A 19,286-nucleotide genomic window follows, 5' to 3' on the forward strand; every position below is an offset into this window, starting at 1 on the left:
TTGTATTGCAGGGAGGGGTTTTTTTTGTTGACATTTTATTCTTTTCTCCCATTTCATAGTATGAATCTCAGACCAAATTTATAATTCTTAATAATTTATATCTGTTATACAATACCAGTGTTTGACTCAGTGCCTTTTAGAAGGATATACAGAAAATCAGAAATATTAATCTGAAATCAAGTTCTCTAAGTTTTTGGAACCCTGTTCACATTTTACAGGGTCCTTCCGGTCTCTTTACGTTGTACAAGGCTCATTAGGAGGTAAGAGAGCACATCAGCCATCTTACTGATCCAGTTTAGAATGGCAAGAACCATATCCCATGATGCTGATGAACTGATGCTAAGTTTAAATGTTTAAATTAATTTCTGTACAATGCATTATTTTGGTCATTTTTTAGGTGCAGCTGTGGTTTTGAAACCAGAACATGGAGTAGGCTGGGAATGGGTAGCTGGTGCTCACAGGTTAACTTAGAAGATGACTAAGCTCTCTGTAGCTTTGCAGCAAATTACTTGGGGTTTTGACTCCTGCAACACAAGCTTTGTATCTTCTAGAAGGTGGAAAACATGGATGGGTTAGTTGCCGCTGTTAGCAGAAAGCCACTGCAAATGAGGGGAAAAGAACAGCTACTGTAGTCTCATCTATCATGCATAAAATAATCCCAGAACACTTTAGGCAGAATAATAATTGTTAAAGGGCTGAGAAATTTGAGATTTTAATTTTTCTTCAAATAATTTATTTTTCAATTTTTTTGTTATGCCCTACTTTGTTTTTGTACTTCAGGGCTGTAGTGTCTTTATATAAGCTGCAAATATCAGTATATAGTGATAATATTAGATAAAAGCATTTAAAAAGTGCAGTTATGACCACACTTGAGTCTTGCCTAATCATTTGTTAATTGTAGTAGGGTACCTATTTTGAAAATTATTTCATAATAGTAAGCTACACTTTTGATTTTATGCTGAAAAAGAAAATTACCCTGTACTCTTGTTTTAAATTGGTCACTGTCTGTTTTCATTCCATGTCCTGTTGCATGCAGAGAGTGAAATCCACAGGCCTGTAGTGGATGAAGCTAATATTGTCTGTGTCTTTCACTGCTGGCTGTTACAAAAATCAATACAAAAAACTTATGAACATTCTCAGTACCCAATTCAATAGAAAATATGTCCCATTTCTGCAGCTTTTGCAGCATTGTTTGAGCTTCCAGGGCATGGAGGTCTGGACATACTTTTTATTGAATCAGATCCTCAGTAATGTCTTCATATATTTTTAAAGAAAGCTATGAAGGTACACACTGAAATAAACAGCGAGAATCATACAAGTTGATGGCTACACCAGAAAGCTTGAATCAGGATGTGAAAACCGAAATCTCTGGCTAGTAGCAGTTTCGTCTGCAAAAATATTTTATTTCTAATGTAAGGCCTACTATATCTGGTTGCATCAACTTCAAAGAACACAAACATGGTGCCTTTGGCATTGCCTAATTTTAAAAATATATACCCACCAATAAACCAGCAAGAGATACTTATTGTAACAGAAAAATCATGATGGTTAAAAGTTTTATCCTGCCAACTTTACCAGAACATATTTCTCCTTCCTTTCCCCCCACCCCTTTCTGTTTGATGCATTCCTTATATATTCAAAAACATATTTTAAACTATTCTTATTTCTAAAAGTCTGATTTGTGTCAGTTCTATACCTATATTGAAGTGCCTGGAAGATATATACAGTCTGAGAGAAAGCAGTTGGCTCATGATAAACACAAGATGAAAGTGATGCTTCCAGGCAGAGATTCAAGGAAATTTCTGGAAGGCCATCCTCCCTGTCAGCTGAAGACATCAAAATGTTCCAATAGGAAGGAAGTTCTTATTTCTTTTCATTGTCTTTATATATACTTACCGTATTCAGTAAGTGGAATTTTGTGCAAAATTGTCTTCTGCACCCTAATCTGCATGGACTGAGGCAAAAATTTGTAACACTTCTAATGGCTGTGTAGGAATAATGCAGACTTCAAAGAGGTCCTTAGTGGAATATAGGTGGAAATTGATACGGAGTCCAGTCACAGCCATGACTGATGTGAGAGATATATTGCTGTCATTTGTTGACATAAAATCTGGTGATTATGTTAAGAAAACTAGATTTGTCTTGCATTCGCAGTGGCCAAGGAGAGGTACTGAAGAGGCAGATATTGTGACTTCAGACAAGCTGAGAATCCCAGTTCTCCCACCACTCCTCATGGCTCCCCATTTTCTGGCTGCTTCACAAGATCATATTGTTGATGTGTAAAAGTACGCTTTAGTTTCAAGAACTGAAACAAATGTTTGACATCTTCTAGATTTATTTCAATGGTATTACCAATACTATTGATAGGTAGTATTGAAGGTATCTTAACTCCTCAGGTCTAAGATCTATCTGACAGTATTGAAAAAAAATCATAAAATGTAAATGTTTTTTGCTAGTAAGGTTCCCTTGCTAACTGCTAAGAAAACATTTAGACATTCATTAGTGAAGGAAAAATGCTTTATGTTTGGTTATGTTGTTCAACATATTTAAGGAATTTGAAAAAATGCATACATATACATTGTATACAGGTGGGTTGTGTGTGTGTATTACTTTTATGTCTCCATGGGCTATTTTTTCCTTTTGTTCTGTTGACATACTTGATCACTAGTGTAAAGGCAAAGTCTGGTTGGATGTTCACCACCATCAGGGTGGTGAAACAGAAAAACAGGCTGCTCAGAGATGTTGAGTCTCCTCCTGACTGAAGAGGGTCCTGGGCAGTCTGCTGTAGCTGAGACTGTGTGAGGAGGGGGATTGGTCTAGGGGTCTCTTCCAACCTCAACCATTTCTTGATTCCTTGATTTTTCTACTCAGTTGCTACAGAAGTCCAAACATAATTCATGCTAAATTTTATTAGATATTTAGTAACTTTGATTTGTAGAAAGTGCAAGTTGATCTCATATAATCTGCTCTATGCTTTTTGGAAGTAAGCTAAATAGGAATTATTTTATGTTTTACACAAAATGAACTATGATTGCTTCACCTGCAGCTAATGAAGAGAGACAGTTTGCTCTTTTTATGAGATTTTTTTTTAAAGTCTGGGTGCCCATCATCTGCAATTTCTGAAAAAGTATAAAATTAATTCTATGCACATGAATAATTTTGCAGGGAAAGTTTTCATCTACAAAATTACATGACTTAACCTGAGCAACTAGCAAAATTATCAGTATTAGTTGTTATTCCAGTGGGGATAATACAGTGAAGACTGATCTTTCTTTGGAGAACTCAGTCAATTTTTGTGAATCTGGGTCCTTAGATATAAAAACTGTTTCTTTAGATACTGTAGGAATCACAAAAATAGAAATGATCTCTTTAAAAACCATTACTGTTTTTTTTTTTTCTATTTTCACTGCCGTCAATCATTCTCCATTATTCTTTCTCAGGGCTATCATTTCCAGAGCTTTTCCTGTCCCTGGCAATCCCCCTGTTTCATTTTCTCTGTTTCTCTCAGACAGTTGTGCAAAGCAAAATGTTGCAGAAATTCATGTCCTTTTTGTCAGTCCCCAGAAAATCTTTGCGAATGCTCTGAGACTACTGACAAGTGTCTGTCTTCTGCATAGCGGTTGATGCTGTTTTTTCAATTCTCAATAAAGTGGAAGGTAATTGTCTCATTAAAGCTGTTCATTAGTGTCTACCATAAGAAACCTCGGAGTACCCTGTAATGACATCACAAAATATGAATGTATATAAACCAGAAATATTTCTTATTCATAATCGTATGTTTATAATACAATCTATTTCAAATGCACTAGATTAAGCACTCCATACTAAATTTAGCTTTCTTTTGTTATGTCATGTTTGTTTTATTCAACCAAGTTTTATGTGACTATATTTCAGCCACAGGATTATCTGTGAACTGATTGTGGGGATTATCATATTGTAAGTATAAGAAACTTGAGTTATTTTGATTGGTTGCATATGACATAGCTTTTGTTTCCATTAACAGACTGCATGAACAAAAGTTGTAGAAACTTGAAATTATTTTGGTTTCGAATACACTTCATAATAATTTTAACTACTATATTCAAAGGCAAGCAACCTGAATAAACTTCTGAAAATATTAACTTTTTTTTTTTTTAATTTTTACAGGAGACTTCTAAAAAGAATTTTCATGATAGATTTTAATAGAAATTGTTCATTAAGTAAACTGTAACATTTTTGGTGAATATATATAGTGGATTTCTTTTCTACAGACACAAATATGTATTTATATTCTATATAAGGATTTAAATAAAGTAATTATTACTAAATTTAATTATTATTATTGTTCAACCAATAGGATTTTCAAAGCTGAAACATGCCACCAGTTTATACGGACATTAATTCTAAACGGCAAAATTTAGTAGTTTAAAAGCTGATAATTTTTCTAAAACACGCCAACTAATATATGAAAAGAACTGCTAGAAGTACTTATCTGTGAAAGTATGCTATTTATTTTTAATTTAGACACTGCATGAATTCAGTCTTTTTCATGACTGTATTATGTGCATTATCTGGAATAATAGAAAATACATGAAAATCAACAGCTAAATATCTATACATTTCAGAAGCTATATAAAATACATCTCACTTTGCATTTTACTTGTACATTATCTAGTATTTATGAGAATCATATTGTGAAGGTTATAGTCATGTACAGGAGAGATATTTCCCCCTTCTGGTAATAATATGAGACCATTGTCAAAATCCAGGCAGATCTGGAGGTTGTCTGGCAGATGTGTATATCCTCTACCTGTGGGAGCATGCACATTGAAGTAACACTTTATGAAACCACACTGCAGAGTCCAACCTGAAAAATCAAATTTTCTGGTTTGCCAGAGAAAGGAAGTGTGAATGAACTGAATAGTGTATCTCCTCCTTAGAAATTTAGAAGTCTGCTCCTGAGAGATTATTTTATTTGGAATTGTTTCTTCACACCTTCTACAGTGAACTATTGGTTTTGCTGTCATTGATACCTCTTTTGTTTTAGCACCTTTATATCTTTTTGGCTTTATACTTAGTCATTTATCACTGTGTCTTTCCACTTGCACAAGTTAGTTATCACAAGTATGTAAAATTAAAATGGCTAGGGGGTCACTAACATTAATACAGTACTACACACCAAAAGGTAGCATCAATTTTCACATGATCCTCTGCATTAAACCCCATTTATATCAAAGAAAAGCAATATGTTTATAGGAGAATTATTTCCAGGAACAAACTGTGCAGCCAACTTACCTAATTGATTGGAGAATTTTTCATTTCAGTTATGACCTTGAAGTCAGTGATGCCTGGAATGCCCCTCAGACCATGTCATGGGTGCTCTAGTAAAGATCTATCGCTAGATCAATTACTAGAGCAATGGAACATCTGATCCTACCCTTGAAATTAACCAGGAAAAGTAGGTCAGCACACCTTCAGCTGACACAATGAAGTATTATGCTCTCAATGACCCAGGAAGGAAAGCACTAATGATTGATGGGAAGAGATATTTAAATGAGAAAGTTGAAGCACACTAGAATTAAGCATGTCAGAGTGATCAAGCAACTCTAGACAGCCAAGTGCCTTCAGATAACAGTAGTTTTGGCCAAATCTCACATGAGTTTATCCCCCCAAAAACAGGAGTCATATTTATAATGAAATTTAAAAGGATTTAGGCTTCAAAGATCTAACAGTCTTTCCAGATGGCAGCCTTTCCTTTCTTTGTCGATCCATATTTTCTGTTAAAATTATTTGCCTTTTGTTTGTTATCATAATCTATATACGTGATAGAAAGGCTGTTGCCATCTCTTCTGTGCAGCTAAAACCACTAAAACAGTTGTCAGAAAGAATTTTTCAAGTTATCACTGACACAAGATTTAAGAAAACTTTTCTGAGTATGCTTCAGAGGCATTCTTCTTTGAGTAAATAACATGGAGAAATTCAACAAAATACTTGTGGTGATACAAGACTATCAGAATGATATGCAAGTAATTTTAAATTATTCTATGGTCAAGAGCTCAGCATGTGTTTAGAAACCACTTAGAACAGCATTTTTGGTCGTATGTCAGCAACACTTGTTACACCCCAGTCACTCAAACCTAGGCCTAGACCAATGTTCTTTTGTTCTGGGTAGACACAGTGGAGCAAATTCCAACCAAATATTCTCAAGAGGTAAAAATACACAGACATTTACTGGCAAACTTAAGAAAATTAAAAAACAATGGCAAAAGAGTAAATACAAAATAATGTCACTTATCACAGATAGACTTAGTCCACTGAATATAGAAAGCCTTTAAACCCATTTGATGTTATGTTCCATGAGAAGACAGTTAGAAGAAGAAGAAAGGGAGGTGAACAGTGAGGTGGGTTGAGACCTGGTTGAACAGCAGATCCCAGAGGGCTGTAATCAGTGCACAGGGTCAAGTTGGAGGCCTGTCACACAAGTAGTGTCCCCCCAGGGCTCAATGTTGAGCCAGTATTGTTTAACTTATTCATCAGTGGCTTGGATGAAGGGGCAGATGTCTCCTCAGGAGTTTCATTGTTGACAAAGCTGGAAGCAGTGGGATACCCCACAGAGCTGTGCAGCCCTTCAGAAGGACCTGGACAGGTTAGACAGATGGGCAGAGAAGAGCATTCTGAAACTCAACAAAGGCAAATGTAGGGTCCTGCACCTGGGGGATAATAACCCCCTGCACCAGTACAAGCTGGGTGCTGGCTTGCTAGAAAGAAGCTCTGTGGAGAAGGACCTGGGGGTCCTGGTGCACAACAAGCTGTTGTTAGACAGCAGCGCCTTTGTCCATGAGACAGCAGCACCTTTGCCACTAAGAAGGCAAATGGTACCCTTGGGTGCATCAGGAAGAGTACAGAGAGGAGATCGAGGGAAGTGATCCTTCCCCTCCCTCACCCTTAGTGAGGCTGCATCTGGAGTGCTGTGTCCAGTTCTGGGCTCCTCAGGACAAGAGAGCCATGGGGCTTTTGGAGCAGGACCAGCAAAAGGCTACAAAGATGATGGGACGTCATCAATGTCTGTAAGTATCCAAAAGGAGGTGTCAAGAAGATGGAGCCAGGCTCTTCTTGGTGCTTCCAAGCAGTAGGACAACAAGCAGAACAAAAAGAGACAACAAGCAGAAACTAATGCATATCTGAATATGAGAAAGAACTTCTTTACTGTATGGATGATGGTACACTGGAACCTTGCCCAGAGTGGTTGTGGAGTCTCCCTCACTGGAGATATTCAAGAACCCTCTCAACAGAATTCTGCGCCATGTGCTCTAGGATGATCCTGCTTAAGGAGAGAGGTTGGACCAGATTCACGGAATATTCTGGGTTGGAAGGAGTCCACAAGGATCATCAACTCCAGCTCTTGAGTGAATGGCCTGTGCAGGGATTAAGCCACAACCTTGATTTTGTTGACACCATTCTCTAACTAACCAATCATCCATTCTGTGAAATTATTGCTTAAAGACTGAGAAATCTTTGTGAAGGCAGAAAGGTTTCGTTATTGCTTTTTAGAACAATAGCCAGAGAAAAGGTATGGTTTTGATGAAGTGTGTTAGAGATTATGAAATGACTTTTCCAAGGTTTCTGGGATAAACATCTGAAAAAAAAAGAAAAGGTGAAGGATCTTGTTGGTCTCTTACTAGACTGACAATTTTTTTTGCCAAATCTGAGGAGAAGACTATACTTGAATTTGCCTTTTCTACAAATAATCATCCAAAGACACAGCAAACAGTACTTTGAGCAGCCAGGGATTTGGGATAGTTAATATGTTTGCAAAATTGTGGCTCAATTGTTGTTAATTAAAATGGCTTAGTTTTTGTATTCAGCAATTAAAGGCACACCTATCATAGGATATGAATAATTTAGAACTATAAGTTTACTGCATCAACTTTTTCTTGGACTACTAGGAAGAGAATTTACAATGTGCTGCTTTTTCTAAATAATCTTCTATTGAGGGAAACATTACTTACTTCATTGAATATTTTAAAGGGGTGTATAAGAAATATGAAACACCTGTACAGAAGATTAAACTGAATGTCCTAGGCTTGAATGACTCTGGGAGCTGAATGTACAGTTTTTGGTTGTGTTTTTGGTTTGTTTGTTTTGTTTTGTGGGGTTTCTTGGTTTTGTTTTTTGTGTTTTTTTTTTTGTTTGTTTGTTTTTGTTTTTCTTGTCTTTTTGTTTTTTTTTTTAAATGAAAATGTGTAGCTATGATGTTAGACCTTGCGCAGGAATTGTTCAAGTTTATGGTGTAACAGCAGCTGGAGTAGAGTGGACATGGAGTCCAGAGCACGAGCAATGAGATTACTTCAATGTACTTCAATGTTCAATGGAGCAAAAGTAGTTGTGAATGTAACTAAATGTTCGTTACCCCATTTTTATCTATCTCTTAAGTATAATCGAAGGGCAAATCTTCAGATGGGGAAACAGCTGGGGTAACTGATTTACTGTCTCAGTCAAGCACTATCAACTGCAACCTCAAGAACAAATTGTTTTTTTAAACTGTGATTTGGGTTCTGCCAGATATAATTTAAAAAAATTTGCAGTCATCTGTTTCCACCATTTCACTGTTTCTCCTTAGGTCCTTGGCCCTTAAGGGCCACATTATTTTATGTTTCCAGAAAAGGTGTCAAAATTATTGGAAAATAATATCAATTCTTACTGACAGAAATTCTGAAATAGCTCATAAAAATATTTTTCTATATCTGGTGTATTATGATTTAATTTCTCTTTTAACTAGATTTTCATGCTCACTTACTTTCCTTTTTCTCCCATACTGATGAAAGCTAGCAAAGCTTTTGGTGCCTGAACTAAAATGAAACATCAAAAAAACCCAGTGGTGCTGCTGCATGTATGTGAATACACTGTGGTGATAAGTGTGATTTAATTCAGTTATTTTATATAGGCCACATGGAACTCATTGTCCTATTTGAACAGCACTCTGTGAAATTAGCTTTACTCATAAGGCTTTAAACATTCAGTGCCATGTTATTTATTTATATTAATGATTATATAATTTATGTAAGTATATGATATTTATATCAGTAAATAAAACACATAATTTGATGTAGACAACAACTCCACCTATTCATCACTGAGGTAAGCAGGAATATCTCTATATTAAACCAGATTTAAACCTCTCATCTGAAAGGAAATTTGCCTAAATTGTAGAAAGCTCCTAGCTTTCATAGTTTGTCATAAAAAGCACCATTTTAAGATAAGTATTTAGGCAATCACAATCTGTGGTATTATTAGCGAGTGGGAGAAATGGACTTCAAAACCTGGACTTGCAAAGAGACCTCAAAAACACTTTACAGAAAAGAGTCTTCCAGAAATAAGTAATCTGGGATTAGAAAGGAACATTTCTAGATTGTTTTTTGAAATTTTAAGAAACATGAAGCAAAACATATCTTTCTAGGGGAATTCTTACATTCTGATTATTTGCCTGAATGCTTTGTGGAACACTTTCACTATGTATCATAAATGATACAATAAAAATGTCACCTGGAAATTATGATTTGGTTTGATGCTTGTCAGGTCCTTTTTAAGAGCATGAACAAATGGTGTAAGAAGCACTACAAAGATTATTTTGTAATTAGGAGTGGTGTGATTGTAGTGTTGCTTAATTTCAGGCAATGATTTCTGAGTACACTGGGTATATAGCAGAGTTTTTTAGTATAATTAGACTTTGAATGCCAAGGTTGTGATCAATAAGAATTAAAAGACCATTTCCAAAAGCTATACTTATATAATTTATACAATCACTTTTCCTTTCCTTTAAATATCTCAGAGCCTAAGGCATAAAAATTGTCAGGATTCTATGCTAGTAACATCAAAAACTCTACTTCTTTTCTTGTTCCATATAATAGTTACCTAACCTTTTAATTTTCCATGTAAAATAAAGTTTGTTGATATTTAGTTAATTTGTATTTAGTTTAGCAGGTGCCAATTTAATTAATAATCAACCAAATGACATTCTAGATTTGCTTTGGATAGCAGTTCAATGCATTCTATTGATTTTGGTATTATTGGACTAGATGTTGTCATCATTATTACTGTGTGCCATGCTTCAGGCAGGATTTGAATTAACCAGTAGTATTTCAGTATAGGGAGCTTTTTCTTTCAGCTACTATAGTTCAGCAATAAACTACAATAAACTATTTTCAATATCCTTTTGGGGTATTTGTTGCTGTTTAAAAAAAAAAAAAACATATGAAGTGAAACATTCAAAACCAAATCCTTCAAATGTTTTAGCTTATTTATACACAAAAAAGTTTTTGGGTTTTGTTGTTTTTGTTAAGGCTTTGCTACATTTTCTTCAGAAGATAGTAACAGTAGTAATAATAATAATAATAATAGTAGTAATAATAATAATAATAGTAGTAATAATAATAATAAAAATAGTGTGATGTTACCTAGCATTTTAACAGGAGGGCTGAGGTGAGACAGGTGTTCTGTGGATTAACCTTTATTTTCTCTACAGTAAAAGCTGCACACACTATTCACTGTTAAGTCAGTTAAAGGAAGGCATCCTGCCTCAGTGAGCCATGGGAACTCCTCTGCAAGGAAACCAATCTTGGCATGGACAAGGCTTACAATGGAGGAATCCTTAAGTGTGTTTAAAACCTCTACAACTCCAAGAAATTGGACATCTTGTATTACATCTTACATACCCACAATTTCCTTGGGAAAGAGTCTTTCCTTGCAGGAGTAACAGAATTTGAGAATAGTGTAGACTTCTCTCTGTTTTCTATCCCAAAAAAATGTATTTGTTTCTTTTGAAACTAGCACTTCTTATGAATGTAGGAAGTTTTTTAAGGAGTACTGCAGCCTTAAACTTTATAACTACTAGGCAAACTTAAAGGCCACAGATACTGAGATCTGAACAGGGGTCTGTTCCATATCAGTCTTGACTATTCTTATGACTAATGAAGTATTGTGAGTATGGAAGTGGTGTAACAGCTACATCTGGTTTTGCAATGGGGTTCAGATTAGACTCAGCTCTTTCAAATGTTTATAAAGATTTTAGAAACAGATGGAGACTCAAAGCTAAAGCAAAAACTTTTCACAGATTTATGGAATGGTTGAGGTTGGAGTGACCTCTGGCCGCCATCTTTTCCAATGCCCTGTTCAAGCAGGGTCACTTACAGCACTCTTCTAGAAGTGATAGTCATTTGTACATTTTTGAGACACTCCTAAAAACTCAAACAAACAAATTTAAAAAATTGCTTTCCAGACAACAAAAAGGATGAGAAATTGAGGAAGGTAAAGGTCTTTCCCATACTCCTGTGGGAAATATGTTTACTCTGAGAGAGTGTTCTCTGGTCAGGTGGCCATGCAAATGTAAACTACAAAGCAAAAATGTGTGACTAAATTAAGGGAAGACATTCTAAACACAAGTCCAAAGAGCTACTAATACAGAAAGACCTGCTTTTCAAGATGGAGTAAAATATGTAATTAAAGTAATAACATGTAGTCCCATTTGAGGACTTTTTCCAAACTTTGCTTAATTTGAATTTCACATACTTGACATCTTGTTTTGACAATTCATCTGATTATATCAATATGTCACATTATGCAATAATAGTGAAACATGATGTATTTCAGCACAATGAGTCATCCTGATGGCATGTCAGATCCAACATATTCCAAATCAAAGTTCCTTAAATCATGATGATTGAAATCTCTATTTAAAAGAGCTTTCCCTGCTCAGATTATTTGTATTTCCTATTGCTTCTGTTAGGTTAAGCTGGGTCTTTTACAGCCTGCCTCTCTTGACTGAGTTATCTTTCACTATAAGTCAACACATAGGAGAAAACAGAGATGTGCAAAACTTTGGGGGTAAAATGGAGAACAAAACAACCTTTCTTTTCTTGTACTTTTGGCCAGGTTTGAAAATACACATCTAGAGGCTTAAAGTAAATTTTATTCCAATAGTAATTGAGTTCCTACACCTCTCTAAATAATCAAGATATTCTGCCTTTAAAAGCTGGGGCCAAGCAAAAGAATTTGGGGACATTTAATGAGTAAATATTCTATTGCAAACTTTGGGCAAAAAATCTCATTACTGAGTCATGTCAAGAATTCCTTAAATAAAGTTTCATTTTCTCTTACTCCAAGAAGGCAACGCTAAAGACAAAACATATACTTTTATTGCTGCATAGTAATAAAAAGTAATAAATATTTTTTTTTCTAGAAAAGAGATGTATTCTCTTTCCAGTTTTGTTACCCGAAGAAAAATTCCTGAGTTTTTAATGAATCTTTTTTTGCCATGATAGAATATTTGGATATCAATTTAGTAGAAGAATTACTTGATATAATATTCTGCTTGTTCATATGAGGGGGCGTATGGATTGTTTTCTTCCTCCTTTATTTGCCACTATTGCTAAAAAATACAGGAGGCATGCTATTTATGGGAGATGATAAATTTCCTCAGATACAAGAGTTCTGTTGAAGTCTGGGTGGTTCATTCAATTTGATGATTAGGTTTTTTTGCTGAAGTAGCTTAGGAGGGCCTCTGTTTGATGTCACTGTCTTCCCTTGCTTCTTTGAGAAGGAATTCATGACCTAGTTGTGGAAATGTTTAGAAAAAAGTTGCTTCAAGTGTTACATACCTTATTAGCTGCTTTTCCACTGCTGAACATTACTACCCTTAATCCTAATCGAAGTTATATACACACACCTTAGCAGACAAGTGGGTCACCCTGCTGAGTGGATTTCAGGCTCCTCAGAAAGTGATACAACAGCAAAACCATTGCATTAACCAAAATAACTGCCAGTGATCATAATAAGTCCTGGCATTGGGTGGAAAGGGCAGGAATCCTGGCAACTTCTCTGTTTTCTCTGCCTCTTCAGCAGGTAGTCTGTCTTTTCCAAAGAGACTGCTCTACTGTGGAGGAGAGGAACCTCCTGTCCACTGCCAGACTTTAACTAAATATTAATTTGGAACTTAATGAAAAATACAACACTGAGTCTGTGAACCCTCAGTTTAAAATCCTGCTGTTTATGTGCAGAAGATGGGAGGGAAAAGCAAATATAAAGGAGAACAGTGAATGTTGAATGTGAGATTATTTTTTTGCAAAATGTATTTCTGAGTGTGCATGGGAACCCACTGAAATGTAAGCTGACAAACACTGCTGAAATTCCTAATATAGGGGTTCGTTTTTTGTATAGATTATGAATTTAAATGATGTACAGAAGCCTCACTTTCCCTTCCATAAGGGGATAAACCTGGTAGATAGCACCCCAAAACCACATGCATTATTAGTTAAAATCCAAGCCCTTTCAGAATAGTAAACCATCTAAAAAACTTCAGTCGATAAGAATACTTTTTTTTGCTTCAGTAAACCAGTGTATTTTTGAGTAGAACTGCTGGCAGAAATAAAACATATTTTTCATTATTACCCTGTTGATAAGTGACAATATTCCTGTCTGGTTTTATTAAATGAAAAAATAACCCAGAAAAAAATCCAGACAGCATCTATTAAAGTGAGATGTGTGGAAGTACCTTACACTTTGACAAGATGATCAAATAATATTCATTACAGATATTCACAAAATAGATCTGGAAAGACTATTAGACATATGAATAATTATAACTCTCCTGGAAACACTGCAGTGTTTGATGTATTGTATCCTCTGTAAATTTTCATATGTTAGCTGTTTCTGTACATGTAATTTGTGACTGAAATTTTGGGGCAGATTTTTCTCCTTTGCTTGCAGCTGGGTTTTCAGGATACATTTTCTTTTCTTTGTATTGCCTGAGTTCTGATTTTTGTGAGGGGCAGGAGCATACTCTATGATTATTTTTTTTTAATATTACATTTTTACATGGCTATATTTGCTAGCCAACAGCTATATTTCAGTTTATCACCAGACTGCCTTGCAAATGGAAGCACTTTATAAAACAAGTGAAATCACAATACCCAATCATTCAGAAATATTGGACTACTTCAAATTTTTATAAGCTCTTAAATTTTGAGGTGATCAGGGTTCTGAGCTTGCATTGCAAAGAATAATTTAAAATTATTGGAGCACTTCACATATTTTTAAAACCACTTCAGCTAGGAAATGATGGGGTTCCAGAAATATGTGGCCTATAAGGGTATAAAATTATCAGAGAGCCTAAGTGTTTCATTGTGAAAGTGATCAAGGTTCCTCGCTTGCACATTGCAAAGCACTTGAAAATTACTGGAGTGCTTCAAGTGGTTCATGTTTTTAGGATTTTAAGTCCCTCCTGCTCAAATACTCTTTAAAATTGTTAATGTTTCCAATATTTTCAATTACTGAGTATTCACCCGTTATCCTACTTTTCCTTATTTTGGGTTTTTCCTTTGTCGTTTTTTTTAGGTCCAAATATTTTTCTTTCAGAGGTCTCAGAGTTAACTAAGTCTTGAAATCCTTTAGTTTCCAACAGACAGGAGCTTTGATGATCTTAACTGTGCTGTTGCTTTTAGAGAAAACAATTTAAGGAATAATTTTTATTAATGTCAGTATCCAAAGCTGAAACCTGAGGTTGTGCCTGTATCTTTTATTATTTATAGAGTACTTTCCACATGTAGCTTATTTAATTTAAAATTTTATAAGGTTCAGATTTTAATTAATTAAAAATTATTTAATATTGCTTCTGATATGACCATGTTTTTTAAAAATTACCTTTAAAACAATTTTTTTGTCTTTGTGTGCCCTTCTTTCTCCTCCTTTCTGTCTTCAATACACACACTGCACAAACCACTGGTATATCATAATTCATTCTCTCACAGCTCATTCTCAGTACTATGTTTTGGTAGAACTCACAGTGGGTAGAATTTTGAGCTGGATTTATCATCCACACAAGAGAATCATAATAGTTCTATATTTTAAGAAGGGAAGAAAAAAGCCCTATAAAGTGCATCATTCTGCAATGCATTGTTTCTGTACATTGAATTTATGACTGTAAGAAGGAAATCACTTGTGTTATACAGGTATTCTATTGTGTGCGTTTAAAAATTTAATTCCGTCCCTACCGTGCTATTCGTTTTACTTAACTGTTTTCATGAACTTTGCTTATTTCAGGTCTATATTTCCTTACCTTATCTCTATTATGAACTGTTTGCTTCACCCATTTTTCTCTTCAAAAGCGTAAAGAAATAATGTAAGCACCTTGCTTTTTTTTTTCTCTTTTTTTTTTTTTTTTTAGGTCTAAGGTTAGTAATAAAAAGGATGTATTAATTTTTATCTTCATGTTGTATTTATGAACTATATTAGTAATAAGTAGTTTTCTGAACAATTAAATACTTTCTTCAGAAAGGATTTAAAAATGTTTGTGCAATAAGATGAAATTTTCTTTAACTAGAAGAGTGTAATTATAGACTTAAGACAAAGCAACCAGAAAATAATTGCAATAAATAGATCAGGTTTTTTGATGATCAAAATGGAAATACTACATAATATTACATTCATTTTCATGTTACTGTTTTCACTTTTAAGATACCTAGAGCAGGCATGATTCCTAGGAACTGAATTTGAATGGACTGTTTGTAAACTTTATTTATTATGCTTTTTATCATTCCTTTATGAGAATTTCAATTTGTGAGCTGCCAAAAAGTGCTTACAATGTAAGAAAAACTTGGAATTAAAAAATTATCATCTTGTATATGTTTTATGCTTGCTGCCATGAATAGAGTCCTGCAGCCATTAGAAAATTATAGAAATAATAGTATAGTAATCTAATATATAATAGTATAATATATAAGAATAGTAGTAATAGAAATATAGAATAATAAGCTATAGACCTATAGAAAATTATAATAAATTATTTTTATCTTAGAAAATCACATTTATAATGGCTACAGATATATCCCTATCAATAGCCTCTTTTAAAACAATGGTTTTTCAGTTTTTGAAAAAGAAATGGCAATTGCAATTACAATTATTGGAATAAAAAAGATAGATATATTCAGGAATTTAAAAGTCTGAAATCTGTAAACATTAGTCTAGAAATTGTTTGCAGTGTTAACATTCACCACAGACTGACATTTCTGTGTTACAATAAATCATGTCTTATTGGGTGAGGGCCTATCCTCTATTTTTCAAGGCAGTATTTTCAAGTATTCAGTGTGATCACAAGGAAAAAGACGTTTTGTACCTGTAGTTCATTTTAATCAAACTGATTTTAGAAAAGTAAGAAGTGAAGCCTTCATTGGCACAAAAATCTCTTCCCTGACATTTCTCTCACAGTTTTTGGTGACAGTAGGTATCCAAGTTTTGGGAGAGATTTTTTTGTGGTAACTTTGAAAAAATTGCCTAGAAAATGATGATGATATACCTTTCTACCATACGACTGTTGTCTCCTCATAGGAGATACATACTGACACTAGAAACTGCTATATGAAGGCAACAAACACTTAGGTTTGCTTGGATGAGTGTGTGCTGCATGAGTGCAGTGGTAATACTGTCCATGGGCAACAAGGTCTGAAGAGTGAACATCTACCAAAGGAGTCCAAAATGGCCACCAAAGTAACATGAGTTGGGACTGGCTGAATTCCCATTGCAGAAGATGGAAGACAGTTTTGTGTCCTCTCCCTCTTAAAATACAAACAAAAACCCCCAAAAAACCAAAAAAAGTCTAAGTAAGGATTTACTGCTACCTACCATTAAAGAAAAGATACTTCTCCACATAGACTTTTGATCTTAGTGAGGATGACCATCTTCAAGCAGTATTAAGCAGCAAAATGAATAGTGCATAATCAGTGCCTAAGGCTTTTCCTTAGAACTTATTAATAAGTTTAGACATCTCATAAATTTGCTGCTGAGAACAATCTTGATTTCACTTATGTAGGCATCTATTTCTCTAATTTTCATATACATACCAAAGTGTTTAGATAGTGTAACCTAATTATTTGTTGCACTATTGCCGTCCTTCTCTTATGTTGGTAATTTTAGGACTTCATGGAGGGTCTAAAACAATATTTCAAGAGGGGAAAAAAAAAAGGAAATTATTTAATAAACACAGCCCACATGACCTGCCTTTTAGAAAGGGGGATATACAGTTTTTCACCTAACAGGCATATATCCTTACCATGGATGATATGTAAATTGGTTTATAAGAAGTTTGTGTACAAATACTCATAAACTCTTCTGGTAGGGGAACCATATGTATGTTGAGATTTTCCATTTGTGGAATGATTTGGATTTTATTTCTTTCTTATTTCCAACCAAAAATTGGTCACAAGTCTGGTTTGTTTTTTTTTTTTTTTTTCCTTCATACACTTTTGTAATGGTTATTCCTCCATATTTTAACTGAGGAACTTTGAACAAGGGGATTCAACTATTTCAGCACTTCAACTAGAGGGTGATGAACAGTTAGTTATGTATAGAGATCCTCCTAGAGAAAGGGAATAAAGAGACATCTTACCACAATAAAAATATTGTTTCCTTTACTTTCTGTTGCAAATTCAATTAATTTACCAACTGAGCACTACCGTGAAAAAACAAGGAGTGAGAAATAGAAGTGTCTGTTAAAAGAGGAGCTTATGATAAAATTACAGGATTCAGAAATGTTGATGGTTCTCCCATAGCCTACTGGATTCCTGAAGCATTTATTTCATGGTTTATCACAGATGTCTTCTGCAGCCCTCCTTATCTTGCTGGGCAGCACTTTTTTGAAATAACACCTGTGAAATTGTAAAAAAAAAAAAAAACCAAACCAAAACAAGCAACTAAAAATCCAGAATGTTTTTACTATTTACTTCCTATTGTGTTTCATATTTGGATACTGAAGTTAGACCTGAATGCTTTTTTTTTCCCCACAAATTAATGGGTTTATATACTTCTGAGCATAATATATGAATACGTTTCCCAAAATAAGTTCCTTTATGCATCTTCCCAAAGGCTGAATACTCATGAGTTGTGATTTATCAAAAGCAGCCATTCCAAATTCCTCATCATAGGCAAAAACTCAACAAAAATTCTTGAAATCTTGATCTTGAATAAATAGCCATAACATTTTAATACTGTGAATTTTAGAAAGAGTACATATTCAAATGGCCTAAACTTCCAATAACTTAAAAAATTCCCTAAGGATGGGGAAGTAAATATATTAGTCAAGGTCAGAATCTGTAGGCTGAATAATGACAAATTTGGTTAAAAATTAGACCTCTAGCTTCTGAAAATTATGTTGGCTGGTAAGTATGATTGGCATTTGATTTGCTTTCTGAATGGTAGATAAAATGTTCTAAAGATGGAACTTTTAAATAAAAATTTTACTTAGAAATGCTGAAAGCTGTAGTAATGATGTTTGAATATTCCAAATTCATTATAAATTTTAGTTCTATTCATTTAATTGTGATTTTTTTCATTCTTATATGTTTTCCAACACACAGTTACATTTATAACATAATCAATGCTATAAAGAAATGCTGTTGGAAATCAAAAATGAATTTATATATTAGTAATTTTTTTTTATCCCAAAGCTTCATGGTTAGAACATTGTAGAAAAAGCTTTTTAGAAGCAACAGAAAAAGGCAAAATGCTGGATATTACAAAAATGTTCCTGAGCAAACATTTATAAACACACATATTAATCAGTATACTTTTTTTGTAACATTGATATGATTAATAATAAATCGTATTTTAATGGGATATGGTATGTATGAAAAGGAAAAAGAGACTGAATTAAACCAGCCCTTTTAAATTTTTTGAGAAATAAAAAAATCTGTCCATTTTACTGGTGTTTAACATATAGGAAAATGCAATTCATACACAGTGCAAACTTCTAGATGTGCATGCAATTTATAAAAAAAATAATTTAAGCAGAGTGTTTTAAAAATATCTCTTTCTGGAAGGTGGTCACTGTGAAATATAAGAAAGGATGGACCATTTATCTTCCAACAGAGTGAGTGTGTGTACCATAAATTAGTCTGATAACTAATACTAATAATTTTAGTCCTTGAGAAAATGTTAAAGTTTGGTCTGGAAATTTAAAGGTTGTGTCAGGTTAGTTGATTCAGTGTTTTAAGCAGTTAGTTAGTTTAAAGTTAGTTAGTTTATTCTTATTGCAAATGGGAGAGAAATTGACCTCTTCCTGCTAATTCTCTATATAACTGAAACTATCACAGGAATAAAATGATTGCTATGCTAAATGAAATAAATCTTATATAACTGATTGCTCTTTCTTTGTGGGTATTTTTTTTTTGTTGTTGTTGTTGTTGGTTGGTTAGTTGGTTTGTTTTTTTTTTTTTTTGCTTTTTTCTGTTTTTTTTTTTGTAGACTTTGTGTTTGGCATTTTG

Source organism: Vidua macroura, chromosome 1 (assembly GCF_024509145.1).
Source record: "Vidua macroura isolate BioBank_ID:100142 chromosome 1, ASM2450914v1, whole genome shotgun sequence".
Lineage (NCBI taxonomy): Eukaryota > Metazoa > Chordata > Aves > Passeriformes > Viduidae > Vidua > Vidua macroura.